This window comes from Ammospiza caudacuta, chromosome 4 (genome assembly GCF_027887145.1).
Source record: "Ammospiza caudacuta isolate bAmmCau1 chromosome 4, bAmmCau1.pri, whole genome shotgun sequence".
In the NCBI taxonomy this organism is placed as follows: Eukaryota; Metazoa; Chordata; class Aves; order Passeriformes; family Passerellidae; genus Ammospiza; species Ammospiza caudacuta.
The window spans coordinates 9,478,762-9,493,479 of record NC_080596.1 but is presented as its reverse complement, the minus strand read 5'-3'; the positions used below and the strand labels follow the sequence as shown (position 1 = coordinate 9,493,479).

Sequence of the window (14,718 nt, the reverse complement as noted above, 5' to 3'; positions counted from 1 at the left end):
ATCACCTAATACAACAAGATTTCAGCAAGATAAAAAAACACCAGTCAATCGCATTAGCTCATAGGCACATTCCACAAAGCATTATTTTCATCAACCTTTCGCCATTGTTATTATTCAACTTTATGGAAAAAATCAACATACAAAGTGTGATAAACCCTTCAGGATACAACGAAATTTACTAAGATGTTTTTATTTGCCTTCTGTTCCATAGAAAAATATAAATAACATTATCACCAACTGACAAGTTACTTAAATCACTGAAATAACTTGTAAGATATTTTGTAAAACACTTCTTATTGAAAGGTGTAGCTATTACAGAAAACATTCTGAAGATCTCAACAGCCAGCTTTTTCTTACAAAGTGTCAGAAAATACCCACCCTCTTGTTACACCCTGATTAGGTAACTGAGTGCAAATGCCAAATTTCTTTGGCATAAATAGAATAAAAATTAGTCCTAAAAATCTTGTTTTGTGATGTCCCATATTTAAATACTTAAAATTTCATCAGTCATATATGCAAAATTGTGTTCCAAAATCTTGAAGTTACCAGATGACATGGTAAACATGCTTGTTCAGAAAAATAAAATATTCTGAGGAGCTAACATGAATGGCATCTGCCCACTTGCCTGTTCACTATATACTTTGCCAAACTTTCAAACTTTCAAACAAAGCATCTCACAGTTTCTTCTGCAAGCCACAGGATAAATATAATAGTAGGCTCTATTTTCTTTGCCCTATTCTAGCTCCTCAGGCTGCACCTCTCTCCCTCCAGCAGAACTCTGGGGGCAGTGTCCTCACACCTGCCACACTTCTGGTCACACCTACACTTCTACAATACATGACTTTCCAAAAGTGGAAAAACAGCGCAGAGGCATTACTTCTGAAAACTTTTCACTTAGAGTATTTTGATGTAAAAATTAGAACTCATTTAGGAAAAAAAAACCCTACATCCATCTGAATCAGTCCTTCAGTTTCACCTTTTAAAAACAGTAATTTCTGGCTTTTTGGCTGATGCAGTGAACATAGTGACACCAAAACAACAGCCTTTAAAGATGTTCCCCCTGCAGTGCTATGTTCAGCTCTTGGCTATTCAGCACCAGGAACACAGGGACCTACTGGAGTAAGTCCAGAGGAGGCCATGAAGATGCTCAGAGTGCTGGAGCACCTCTCCTGCAGACAGGCTGGGAGAGCTGGGCTGTTCAGCCTGGAGAAGAAAAGGCTTCAGGGAAACCTTAAAGCACCTTCCAGTACTTGAGGAGGGCCTCCAGGAAAGCTGGAGAGGGACTTTTCACAAGGACAGGATGAGGGGGAATGACTTTAAACTGACAGAGGGTGGGATTAGATTGGATATAAGGAAGAAATCCTCCACTGTGAGGGTGGCCCAGACAAGCTGTGGCTGCCCTATGCCCAGAAGTGTCAGGTTGGATGGGGCTTGGAGCAATTTGGAAAATTTATGGTAGCAGAAGGTGTCTCCACCCAGGGAATTTGGGGGGGTTGGGACTAGATGATCTTTGAGGTCCCTTCCAACCCAAACTACTTCATTATTCCATGAACATGACCCTTGGAAGCAGCAAGGTAACTACTGACATAGCACCCAGTGAGCTGTAGTAGGTAGGTACTAATGAATGCCTAACCAGGTACTAAACACAACCCCTCTCACATCATAAGTGCAGATGCCTCTTAACTTGAGATCTTTCACGTTCAGATCAGCTCCACTGATTGAGGGAGGGGTTACAGACATTTCTCTGGCCTGAATGTTAAGCCAGTTTATTATGAACAGATTATAATTTAGATGTGCAAACATACACCTTTGTGTATGTAAACTCACGCTTAATTGCCTTATCAGGGCTTAGACAAAGATTAACCCAGCTGTTTAAAATAACCCTTCCACATGAGTGAAAACACTATGAAACACTGAAAACATTCTAAATGACAGTTTCACTATGTTTTGTCCTCTCCAAAGCCAAACAGATAGCAAAAGTGTTCTGGGAGCTCTACCTTCAAATAACCACTTGTGTCCTTAGGACTTATTAAGTTCACAAATCCATACACTTCCTCTTACATGAAAATTGATGCAAATCCACAAAGTCACATGATCAAAACCCCAAAAAGACACAGAAAAATAGATCCTAGCACTACCTGTGTGACCTCTAATTGGCCTCTTCCCTTATTGCTCCGGTTTCTAAGCACCTTTCCCATTTGCATCAGGTGGTAAGATTAGCATCTACCTCGAGCAGCTTTGCTCATTCTCTCATTACATGAGCTGTATTATGGGTAAGAGATTGCCACCTCTCTCATTTGAAGATGACTGGAACAAAGCTGCTTTGTGGAAGTTCATGTTATTATAGATGCCTGCTTCCTGCATATTCCTCCAATTCCTACAAATTGTACTGCAAACTAGAATCTACAATAAAAAATACCCCAACACCTGCAGACCACAATTAACCACAGCAGTCTCCACCCTGGAGGTTGTCTAAAGTTTTTCAGATAATGGGGCACAGGAAGCTAGACATTTCAATTCACAGTATTTATAAGTGTGAAAATTCAAAGGTCAGTGAAGAAACTTCATTTAGCTCCTAGTGCAACAGGAAAACATAAAATCCAGCTAAACTTGCCCAAACCCACACAATTACACCTTCTGAGAATAAGTGTGGAATGTGTGTGCATGTGCATACATATTCCTTCCCCTTCACAGCAGGTCAACTGCCATTGTGAAAACGGTTTAAATAGAAAGAAAAAGAGAAAAAACCTAGGAAGTCATGTATACACATACAGGAGATGACTCTGTTGCACCAAACAACCAAGCAAACCTAATGGCAGGTACTTTGCACCACTGCTCCTCCTTAATAACCAAATGATACAAGGTACAAGTGGCACAGCTGGAAGAACATGATTTATTGTATTCTAAGTATTTGTTCTAAAGCTTCAAAAGGAGCAGCCATTTAGAATGAAAACAACATCATTAATGTAGGAATGCTGTAATCCACGAACAAGAATTCTCATTTCTCTTATCTCAATCATTTGATTTCAGAGCTCTTCCCTGTTATTCTCCCACATTCACTGTGTCTGTTTACCTTTTAAAAACCAAATTTCCCTATTCAACTGTTTTCAGCCCCCCTGATTTTTCAAGGGTACAGATCCTTCCCTTTACTTCTCTTCAACTTTCAGCCTGAATTTTAAGCATGAGGTGAACCCTTCTTCTTTTTGACACCAGCATCCAGTCCAATCCCTAAAAACTTGGAATGTGACTTCTCCCTTTCTACAGACAAACATGATCTTTATCACCCACTTCATTGCACTTGAGAACTGAAATTAGTGTGATGGATGTTCTTCCACAAGGAAATTTATTTAAACCATCTCTTAGTTCATTACATGTTTTACATCATCCTGTCCTCACCTTTCAAGGCTGGGATTCAGAATGCAAGCCTCACAATAGGAAACTCAACTACTACACCTCAACCGGCTTGATAAACTGAAAGAACCATTTTTCCAGAAAGTTTTCTAGCAGTGTGCTTTTTCTCTTTAGCCTGGCTTTCACTGGAATTCACCTGTTAAAAATAAACTTCTTTAACAGGACACTGAATGAAATTAATTAAATTCAGTGTGGTTATGCTCTTAGCCTGTTTATTTTGCTTACTAAAAATAGAGAGGAATAAGGATGAAAATGAAGCAAAGATGTGTCTCTTTCATATATTGTAAGTATATTTTTACTACATCAGGGCTATGAAGTGTGGTGGATGATCTCATTATAGAGAACTGTATTTTTAGGAACAGCACCAAGTTTTCAGAATTCCTGTACCAACTGTGAAGTACTGAGGTAGAAACAGTAAGTGCTGTATTGTACAGACAGGACAATGAGTTTAACCTGCTGTTGCTTCCTTATCTTTAGGCAGCAACTATCCATCCTTGAGCCTCAGTCTTCCATCCTTTGCAAAACATAATCTGTATCTGTATAGGAACAATTGTTTCAGAGATTTGCATTTCCCAAACAGAGATGCTGGGAAAGGGTATTGTGCAATAGACTCTCTGGGTTGCTGGGTCAGGGCTGGCAGCAGGACAAGAGCTGCTGAGATGATTTTGGCTGGAGGCCAGAGCAGGATCTGCTCTGACAAAGCAGAGACAGGATCCACGCTGTTCACTTTCAACCTTTCACCACTGCAGTCCCCTCGAAGCCAGGATGCTGCCACCCCTTTCCCTGCACAGCCTTTTCACCTCGCTTCTGGCCACCTCTGCACTTCAACCAGCACTTCCTTTCCCTTGGAACCCAGTTATTCAGCTCCAGAGCACAAAACTCTGAAGTCAAAGTAAGAGATGAGAAAGAGCTAATATATTCTGTATTATACAAAGCAAACAGAACCCAAATATTAAGGGAACATCATGCATACTTTCACCCACAATATTGGCATAGATGTTTTCAGGACAAACATTAAAGAAAAATACATTCAAAAACACAAGAAATTGTTGTTAACTTGCTCATGTTGACAAAGCCACATCTATTATGTTATTTTGAACGGATTAAAGTCAGTAATGAAATAGATTTGAAATTTGCCTTCAAATGTCAAAATGTTTACTACTATTTCTTCTCCCAGCTAGGACTTCAATACCTGGGGGGTGTAGGGAGCTGTTTTAAGGAAACAACACTCAATTTTCACAAAAGTGGCACAAGGAAGTTGTATTTTTCACATTCCTTCTGGTACTTCAAAGATGTGTAATCTCTCAACAAAGATTTGAGTGCAATTTCTCATATACAAGTGCAATGTTTGTTCAGAGAGACATTTTGATCAAAGATTCTAATTTCCTCTGCAGAGTTTTTGTCATCCACACACTGTTGCAGCTGCAATAACACTACATAACCCTAAATGACACTGTTTGTTTTTCTAATATAACAACCCAAATTGCCTCCTCTTGTGACTAATTAAGCCTGCTTATTATTTCCTGTTGGGTGGGACCTGGCAGTTGGGTTTATGTATTTTAGAATTTTTTTAATTGCTGAAGTTAAAATTTTCAAGTATTTCCAGTCATGAGCAGATGCCTTACTTGAAAACAGTATAAAAAGTACAGAATATTTTGGAAATTAAATAAATCACAAGTACTTGAGATTTCACAAGTGTGGTGCTCTAAATCAGAATTGTTGGGTGCATAATTATTTTATGAAACCTAGAACCAAATTTATTATAGCATGTATCAACTAAATCTGAAGAAAAAAAAAATCACAGTGTAAGAAAAATTCCTTGTCAAAGAGTAACTGTACTACCTAAAAGATATTCTATTAGCTATGTTTGCAAACAGAATTTTTGTTTTATTCCTTTCCCAAGTATCAAAGTAGTGAATTAATATGTCAAGAGGAAATACTAAAATGCCATAAACATACAAACTGTTTTTCCATTATATTGTTGGAATAAAGTTAGAATGTTTTTGTTAAAACACATTCAAAGCAACTTAAACCAAAGGGATAAACAGTATTCATATATATGGCAAACATATTCTGGTACATGTATAATGCTAAGTAGATGTAAAAATGCTGAGGGTTCAACACAGAAAAACAGCTGTAGTAACTACATTGTACTTTAGCCATGTGGGGTGCTAATGTTACTTGAACTCCTGAATATGATGTTAAAATGCTGTTACTTTTTCCCCCAGATTAAAATCAATCACTGAATGTTCTTTGCAAATACCTCTAGCTCCTCTAAAAGCTGTTCATCAAAGTCAAATTTTAACTTAAGAAGCCATACACACCCATTTAATAAGCCTGAAGTGTAATGAATCATTAATATTCGGCTGCAAACCTGTCCCTATATTTTTTTTTGCCCTTCTGGCAGGGGCAGAGGGGGCACGGGAAGAACAGTGTTTCTGAGAAGCCAAGCACACGTAATCCCCAGCTGCAGAAGTTCATCTCACACAAGGTTTGCTGTCTCACCAGGTACAGTCACACGGGCTCTGGGCTCCCACTGAAGACACAGTCCCTCGCTTAATAAGCAGAAAATAGCCAGGGCTGTTTCCACTGCAATCACAAAGGTGAACTAAGGGATTCTCAGTGTCCTTTTGGTTCTGAACAGCCACTGCAATCGTAATGTGTCAGAATCAACTGCTTAAACAGCACCAGTAAGGGGAACCAAACAGGTAGAGCTGAGTCCAGCACAATCACAGTCATACCCGGCTTACAAATTACAGATGCAGAGTGGGTAACTAATGTTTAGTTTTTTGCTTTTTCCAAAGAAACTGCAAAACTCCTGCAGTCCCAGTGTTGTACAGTAACCAATGACACAACAAAACTCACTTGGATTAAACTAATAAGACCAAAAACCCACCTGCTTCCTTTGTTTATACTTTATTTGCATGCTAAAATCTGCCCGAGTCTAAGCGGATGGAAACACGACCTCTAGAAGAAACAAAAAAATAAAGCCAAACCCAAGCAAAAAAAAAAAAAAAAAAAACCAAACAAACCCAAACCACACAACTCAGTCCTACTTTGCTCTTGATCTGCTGACAGTTTGCTTGGAGGACACAATGAAACACGGGAGTATTTCAGTTGAGTATTTTAAATGAAGGGGGAAAAAAGTGTATCTACCTGCCCCTGCTTTTCAGAAGAACACAGGAGTTGAAAGGGGGAAATAATGCTTGGAGCAGAAGCTTCCTCCCTGCACATGATCTGTCAGCTCCACCTAAGTGCTAAACAAAGGATTTTACCTTGAGACCATAATAACTTGAAACAACTTTTAAGGCCTTACTTTTGAAACTGTCAACGGTGCTTCATCAAAATACATGTTCAAATGAAAGCACTGAAGAAGATTCACCGAATTATTTCTATGCTCAAAGTTAGATGCAAACTTAGTGCCTGACTGACCTAAGGGCACAGTTAATGACAACCATAATTACGATCTTATCAACACAGAACTTCATAAAAGGTTCACAGCTTATTTAAAGGACATCAAATTACAACTTCCACTTCTAAAATACCTGTCAGAGCTAAAAGTGACCAAACCCTGGAATTGCTGTTTTCATTACCTGCCTGAAACATTATCTTCTCTTTGTTTTATAATAGCTGTGTTATTTTGTCAGAGAACCAAAAGAAAGCTATCAGTATGTTGAAAGAAAGGATTTTTAACTATCTGTAGAGTTTTCATTAGTTGCTTACATAAACAAGTAACAACTTTCTTTATGACTGACACTTTTGAACTTAGAGTTGGCAAACACACACAACACTGAAAGGTGAAAGTATTTTAGCAAGCACAGTTTGAAGCAATCTATGAAAACACGGGAGAATTAACCAACATCTCTGAATTTTCTCAGGTGAATTTTCTCAGCACTAGCTATATCAAAAAGCCAACTGTAAGTCAGTAAAAGATATATTGTCTTTCACTGTATCTTTGCAACTTCAAAAATGAACATCTACTTTGCGTTACAAGCACCTTCTATAGTAAAGACTCACAGGCCTTCAAACTTAGTTCCTGCCCTTCCAGAGTCAGAAATATGCACAATAATATGAATTGCTAACTGAACATATTTCTGGAGTTTGCACGTGTTCATTGAGAAAGTGGCATGGGAAGGTTTTGGAAAAGGCAGCAATGAAAAGGAAACTCAAAAATCTATTAATTAATAAATTTATGTCAATAATATTTATTTGTAAGTATCTATTATTGAAGTCACATAATGCCACCTCAAAGAAAAAGTAAATTGAATTTATCATTGAATTTTTGGAAGTAAAATTTTAAATAAACTTACATTTATTATTTAAATTAATTTTCAAAAGTAAAATACACAGTAACAGAGAAACAACCAGAACTGCTATTTTTCAACAAATGAAGCAGGATATCTTCAAATGTGCACATAAATGAAACACCACTCTCTCTCCCTCTTACTCCTTTTCTCTGTCCCAGCACTTATATCCAGCAAACTCTTCTGATTTAAAAATAAATACTACAAAAACATTACCAAGGTGTTGCCAGAACAAAGTGAATACAGATAGGAAGTTAATCTGTTACAACACTGCTTTTTAAAAGCATACAACACAATGCAAAGTGATATAAAGCTGTTCTGTTTTATAATCTTAACTCAAAATGTATTCATATCTTGCACAAGAAACTGATGACTCTGCCACTGACTGACATTTCTTTCTTTATAAAGGGGACAAAGGATGGAATGAAAAAAAGCTTTTTCCCTTCTGTTTCGTATTTCAAATTAAGTTCTTTAACATATCTTGCACAGATTTCAGCCCTGAGATTCCCTGAAATCTCCGCACTGTGGCACATCCTGACAACAGTATTTCAGCGTAACTGTTAGCTAAATCCTCGGGCCAGGGAAAATTACGGAACAGAGCATCTGTTTCTGGATAGTTGCAGGCTACTTTTTTCTCTTTCATTTTCTTATAAACTGTAGTAATTTCTGTAGATTACAAAACATTGCAGACAGGATGCTGTCTTAGAATGACGTCTTGGTTAACGCTTTCCTAGAACGGGCAGCTACTTTCTTTCATGAAAGAACAGAAATGCTTTGACTGAAATACTACTTCAAAAGTTGATACCGCACAGTACATAGCAGAGAGACTCCAGAGGTCAATAAAATCGAAGTGCTCTATTTTCAACCCTGTTCCGTGAGCTTGACAGCGCTGGTGGCAGCACCCTGCAGCACTTAAGGCACAAGGCGATAGAGTAAAGAATTCATCCACTTTTCTCTGTGAACAGAGTAAGTGAAAAGAGGACTTCTGAAGCACAAAGCATGCCAAATGTAATCAGCACTTTAAAACCCTTTAAAAAAATCATTATAACAATAATCTGTATTTCCTTTAAAACGTTATTCTTAAGCAAAGATTTTGTGCATTTTAAGACAGGAAGTTGAAATGCAGCAGATGATCCCTTGCATCCAAAGTCTTGTTCCCCAAATGCTCACAGGCACTGAGATTTACTTATTTTGAAAATACGCAGCAGTACACACATGATGATAATGGCCCAAGAGCACATACCTCATGTCACAGAAACAATACTCCGATTCACATTCACGGAAAATAAGTCAATAGCGCTCCTTCACCAAAGTTACCATCAAAGCAGAAAGCACCAATATATGAAAAAAAAAAATGTGAAGATGAGAAGTTCGATATTCTTGGGTTTCAAGGTCAAATGTAACCGAGAAATCAGTGCAATAATACTCCCCGTCGCGACGAGAACTTTTCGGTTTCACCACCTGCAACTAAATTACCTTTAAACCCTCACTATTTCGTACCTTTTAACACACTCTGCGGCACTCTCGGGCCGCAGCCAAGGCCAGGTCACCCGGAGCTGCCGGTACCAGCCCGCGTTTTCGTGGTGACCACCCGCACTGCCGGCCCCGGCCGCGTCCCGGGCTCAGCACGTACGTGTGTCACCTTCGAAACCAAAAGCGACAAAAGCAGCACCTCCTTTGCCTACGAGCACCCGCTGTGCGAGCGCCACAGGCTGGGCTTGCAAATTTCGTTCACTTTGCTGTCAGGGACACCCTTTCCCTGGCCAGGAAGACCCCGGTAACACAGCAGCAGCACAGCCGGCATCCCGCCCGCTCCCCGGGCTGGCTGCAGGCGACAGCCGCGGCAATCCCTGCCGGCGCCGAGGGCACAGGCGCGGGGCTGGAGCGGGCACAGCCTCCCGCGGCACACCGGAGCTCCGGGGGTGCCCAGCCCAGCGAAATGCCGGCTCCCGCCCCGCTTGTGCGGGACAGAGGGAGCGCAGCCAGGCGGTGAGGACGCGGAGACAGGGGAGAAAGAAGGCAGCGAGCGGCGGGCCAGGGGCCGCCTGGGGCTCACCGGGGCAGAGCTGGCGGCGCCTCCTCCTCGTCGCGCTGTGCCGCCGGCGGTCCCTCAGCGCCGCGCCATGTAACACAGCGTGCCGCCCGCCTCCCGGCTCCGCGCGGACTTTCCCCCTCCTTCCCTCCCGCCCGCCCCACCGGCGAGGGCACCCGCCCGCCACCGGCCTGCGCAGCCTCCGCCCCTGCCCCCGGCCCGCCGCACTTCCTGGCTGGAAATTCCCGCTGACGCTCCGGCAGCGCCGAGGGCCGCGCGGGCGGGGCCGGGCGGCAGCGGCGGCAGCCGGGGCTGGAGGAGGCGCGGCCGCGGCGGAGAAGGAGCCGGGCAGCTCCTGCCGCCAAGCCAGCCGCTGGCCACGGAATCCCTGAGCCTGGGACAGGCCCTCCCGCCCGGGGAAACCGCGTAAACACGCGGGTCCTTTCATCCCAGGGCAGGCACCGCCGCCGCAGGGATAATCCCGTCCTTGCCCACGTCCCTTGGCCCACGGCGGCATTCGCTGCACCTCTGTGGAGACGGGCCCGACCCGGTGGCTGCCAGAGTTTGCTTGACCTCTAAAAATAAAGTTTGGAAGGGGAGGGAGAGACTCTGCATAGAGTGAATTTAACCCACCTGATGCAGTGCCTGGCACTTTCACAGGCACTTCATTAAAGGAAATTTACCAATTCTTACCGCCCGATGCCTGACAACGTCACTGGGCAGGGGGTACAGGATGCACAGCACCATTTTTGTGTAGATTTACAGTTTCTGACAGAGCAGGCTCACGGGTAACTTGACTTCTGTTGAACAGTGCCAGCCATCAATAATATGATTTTTAATACCAGAATCCAGGTTTGCAGCATAGTAATCAAGTCTCTCGGACACATTTAACCAAGGCTGAATAAGTCAGCTAGTGCCACACTTAAATGCTATGTAAAACAAGTTAAAATATCTTTATGCTGAATCCTAAACGTCTGGTTTGCTAAGGGTGTCTCAGATGAGCATCCAGCATAGCTCACCGAATGCGTGTTTGCACAGAAAGTCAGCTGCATACCTCTGGGGAGTTTTGTTATGCTAAGGACACATGACATGGGGCTTCATGAATGAGACAAAGAAAAATCATAATTTAAAAGAAGGATTTAAAACTCCCCAACCATATAAAGGAACGAAGGAATATGACTGTTGCTACTTTTTTTTGTTTTGGTTTTTTTGTGTTGAAGCAAGGAATTGTAACCTAGAGCATAAATATGCTCAAAAGGAATAGAGTAAAATCATAAGCCACCTGTTGACTGGAACGAAATGAAATGACCCTACTCCCTTTTACCATGAAGGGAGTAGGTTCAGATGTTACATTTTGTGCCACATCTCTGGGTTGGAGCACAGAGACACTATTTAAAATGAGTGCTGAGAGTGCAAAAGAGAGCTCAGGATTTTCTCTGCTTTCTTGAGAAATGACATTTCCTACATGTTACACATAAATATGTATGAAGAGAGAGTAATTTCCTTTTTTTGGATTGCCACTCATGCTCTGTGATGCAATTCTAAAAATGCACTCCCCCATTCTCTTCCCGGTATAAACTGGGAGTTGAGAATGACTCAGCATTTCCTAGTAAAACGTGTTTTCCTTATTTTATGGGGATATTCCTGAACATTTAAGACCCAATATTATTTTTTTAATGGAAGAAAAGGCACTGAATTAATAGGACAAGTGAGGCAAGAATTGTGTCCCAAAGCCCTTGAAGGAGGAAGTCTAGATGGATTTTAAGTACAAAGAAGTTTCAAAATAAGATTCATTTGAAAGGAAAGGTGCCATGTCATAGCTAATCAAAGGTGTGCTCATAGGGCAAAACCTGTATGAACAAGTACCAGGAAATCTGACGAGGTGGATAAGTTCCAAAACTTAAGGAGACTTACCTGGTGGATTTATTTTAAAAGGACATGTATTCAAGCACTCAGGCTCAGCTTTCCCTGTGAAATCTTAAGCAGCTTCCACAAAGATCTAGGTTTTACAATAAAATCCTCTTCTCAATTACGTTTAAAGCATAAATTTGCCTTTTTTAGAGCCTAATACTGTAACTTAAATGTCAATTCTACTGACACCCACAGTAGTGCCAGGCTGTAAGCCCACACTTTGGTAAAATTATCTTCACAGGACACTCTAGATAAATGTACTGCTTTTTAGCACAGGATTTCCACTTGAAGAGCCAAAAAATTCCATTCCAACCACCAAGGAAATCAGGCAGATAATACAGGCTCAGTGGTTTGCAGTGATGGAGTGCTGCCTATTTCCTGAATAACACTGGTTTCCACTATTGCCATCACATTACTGCAGTGCCTGGACAATGCCAGCCCAGAGATGAAGAGCAGGTGATCACACCTGAACCCAAAGGAGCAAATGCCTGCTCTTGAGCTGAGGGGAGCTGTGTGAAATGGTTGTAGCTGTGTCTCTGGTGGCTAGGCAGGTGCTCTGAGGGAAAGGCTTTCCAGCTGTACACTTAACCAGGCTGTTTCACCTCAGTCAGGTGGGGTGCATGTAAGTTTCCTGATATGCAGATGCAATTTAGAAGCTGAGTCTCTTCTCTGCTAGGTTTGCTCTGGAAATACAGATATACAGTTCTCTTTCCACAGTCAGAAATCTTTGCCCTCAGTATTTTTTAATCCTGTAACTAATGATAGATAAACATCTAAGACAAGCAGAGATTTTTAAAATAATCAATCTTTACTTTAATTGATATGCCTGGATTGGAAAAATTCATGAAAGTTTCTTACATTATTTGTCTTCTGTTTCTGACGTATGTATTGAAATCAGGATAGGCTCTTTTCATTCCCTTTGATGTAGCAGGTTTGAGGCTAAAGCAGGAAAAGATAAGGGAAAGTCTAAAATAGCTACTGAGAGACACTTCCTTTTAAAGCTTTCAACTGCCCGTCTTCATTGCCAAATCTATTTCTGGTCAATCCATTATTTCTTTCTCATCCAGATAATCCAGAAGTTCTAAATAAAAAACTGATTTGCTTTACGTAGTGGCCAATGATCATCTTAGCACACTCCAGTCTCCTAGAGGTTGTCAGTGTTTAGCCAATATTTGCTGTTGGCATTGCCATTGTCTCCTATAGCTTGAATCCACCACTATCACAGGAAGATAATATGTTAAAAAAAAAAAAAAGTTGTATTTTTAAGATGGTGTCATCATTCTGAAAATGTATATGAAGCCCTAATGAAGTTGGCAATAGAAACTATTTTTTAAAAAACATTCTAAATAGCCGAAGTATATGTGCAAAGCCAACCATTTGAACTGCAGCTAGCAGCATGCAGAGTTCAATGGCGCTGCTGAATCCCCAGGTTGCAGCATTCATGAGAAGTACTTTCTATCATCTCAGTCATTTTTTGTGGATGATGAACTGGCCTCAATTCATCACATATTTCATCAGATTTAGATGGAAACAGCAACAACCCTGCAAGGCTCTGAACAGTGTGGTGACTCCTGTAATTACACAGGCCACATCTCAAATGCACCCCTTGCTTGCTTTCTCCAGAGGCACAAATCAGACATGGGATCTCATGTTACCCCTACTGTGGTTCAGGTGTGTAACTTTGCTGAAAGACTAAATTTCTGGGGTTTTGGGTAAGACTGCTAGAGCTGAACCAGAAGTTTTCAGTAGCAAATAACTGTTGGGGGGCAGGTGCAGGGGAGTTAACTTAGTAGACTTAAATAAGAGAACCATGAAGCTGTTGACAGGGCTGATGGGTATAATTAACAGAGAAAAGGGAACCTTTGGAGAGAGCTAAAAGTAAACAAGAAAAGGAACACTGCTCAACATTTACTTATAGCTGTTATGCAGTATAGGGTATCACTTCCTAAAAGACATTGAAAGAACCAAACAGAGAAGGAAATTTGATGTATATAAATTTTGGAATGGTTAGCCTAGCCTTCCCTCAGTTTGTCTGTGTATTGCTAGGCCTTCTTCCTTCTTTTCTTTTACTCTGGCAGATAGTAAGGAGTGTTTCACCCCAATCCTCTCAATTACACCAAAAGTGGTGGTTTATAGATCCTTTGTGAACTTGCTGCTCTCAATGGGGCTACCCAGACCACTGTGAGAAGTTGTGAGCTGACCAGCTCATCAGAGCCTTGGAGCTGCTTCACCCAGAACATTCTGTTCCTAAAATGTGGCCTAGGCTGGTCCTACTTAGCAGCCCAGGTTTAGTGGCTGAGCAGGATAACACTGTACAACAGTAAGGACATGTACTGACAAAATAGAAATGGTTGTTTTTGTAGAAACCATTCAGAGAGCCATTAGAGTAGCACTGTAGCAATGTGGAGTTCATGCAGCTTAGAGCCCAAAGCAAACTGCTCCAGCAAGTGCTGTTATAGCCAAGAGTGAGCTGTCTGGTAATAAATCTAATGAACTGCCAGTCAGTTCTCCAGAATTTGGGCTAATTCAGGTTGTGAGTGATTCACTCATCTGCCACTTGGCTATATAACACCTTGGCCAGCCACTGAAGCTAGAGGGATGGGATTTTGCCATTTGAGTTCAGTGGCAGCAGGTTCTTACCAGTCCACTGCATGCACTCCCTTCTCTTCCCACCTCCATATGTTATGATTAATATCCTGTGCTCTAGTCAGTATTTAATATATCAGATGATTGGGTCCTCTTCATAGTATTTTGCATATCTGAATGATACATACTTTTAACTTCTATCTGATTACCTCCATCAGAACCCAGTTCAGGGACCCAGTTGTTTTCCCAAGGGACATATGTTCTTCCCATTACACAACTGTGGCTTTAGATCCTCACCAATGTTTCACCCAGTTAACTAATGCGAACAAAAGCAGCTGCTTGTTGTCTTTGTCACTTTCTTTTGTCACTTTCATTAAATATGTGCTCAGTTCAATTTATGAGGTCATTTTGGGTCAGATGAACTGAGGAGGACCAATGTTAATACAGTATAGAAAGTGGAATTTAGCTAACTTG

At 41.4% G+C, this 14,718-nt stretch overlaps 1 protein-coding gene across 3 annotated transcripts in view; it reads right to left on the bottom strand.

Annotated features, from left to right (window-relative positions):
• NFKB1 (nuclear factor kappa B subunit 1) overlaps positions 1 to 9,896 on the bottom strand; it is a 57,770-nt gene extending 47,874 nt beyond the window's left edge. For 2 of the 3 annotated variants that reach the window (XM_058803939.1, XM_058803938.1), the window contains exon 1: positions 9,772 to 9,895. The gene's annotated coding sequence lies outside the window, so the exon portion shown is untranslated. Of the gene's footprint in view, positions 1 to 9,771 lie in introns of all 3 variants that reach the window. The other variant, XM_058803940.1, reaches the window with a different exon arrangement.
• Positions 9,897 to 14,718: the final 4,822 nt, after the last annotated feature.